We start from the raw sequence: 375 nt of genomic DNA, 5'->3' as shown, positions 1-375 counted from the left end.
AGAAAAAAGACAATTATTTAGTTGAATTAATTTTGTTTCCGATAATCTTCCTGTTGGATTCAAAACCAATCGGAAAATAATGAAAAAGACACATTCTTTGTGTAGAAAGCGCTGGACATATGTAGGCCTAATAATATGTGTAAAGTAAATTTACTCAACTAGGTTATGAGATATTCAAAATATCTTAAAATCCTAAATTTCTTTAGCGTGACAAAAAAAAAATATACAAGGCAATCATATCAAAGATAGAAAAATAACAATTGATCTAAAGACATTGATTGGTTAAAGGTTGCCTCACCCTGTTAAGGAGTAGACAAGAATGAGAATTCAAGAAAAAAAAAGTTAAAGGGGCAAATGAAATTAAAAGACAAATAA

The sequence above is a fragment of the Palaemon carinicauda genome, chromosome 39 (assembly GCF_036898095.1).
Source record: "Palaemon carinicauda isolate YSFRI2023 chromosome 39, ASM3689809v2, whole genome shotgun sequence".
In the NCBI taxonomy this organism is placed as follows: Eukaryota; Metazoa; Arthropoda; class Malacostraca; order Decapoda; family Palaemonidae; genus Palaemon; species Palaemon carinicauda.
The sequence above is the reverse complement of the archived record's forward strand: the minus strand, read 5'-3'. Positions refer to the sequence as shown.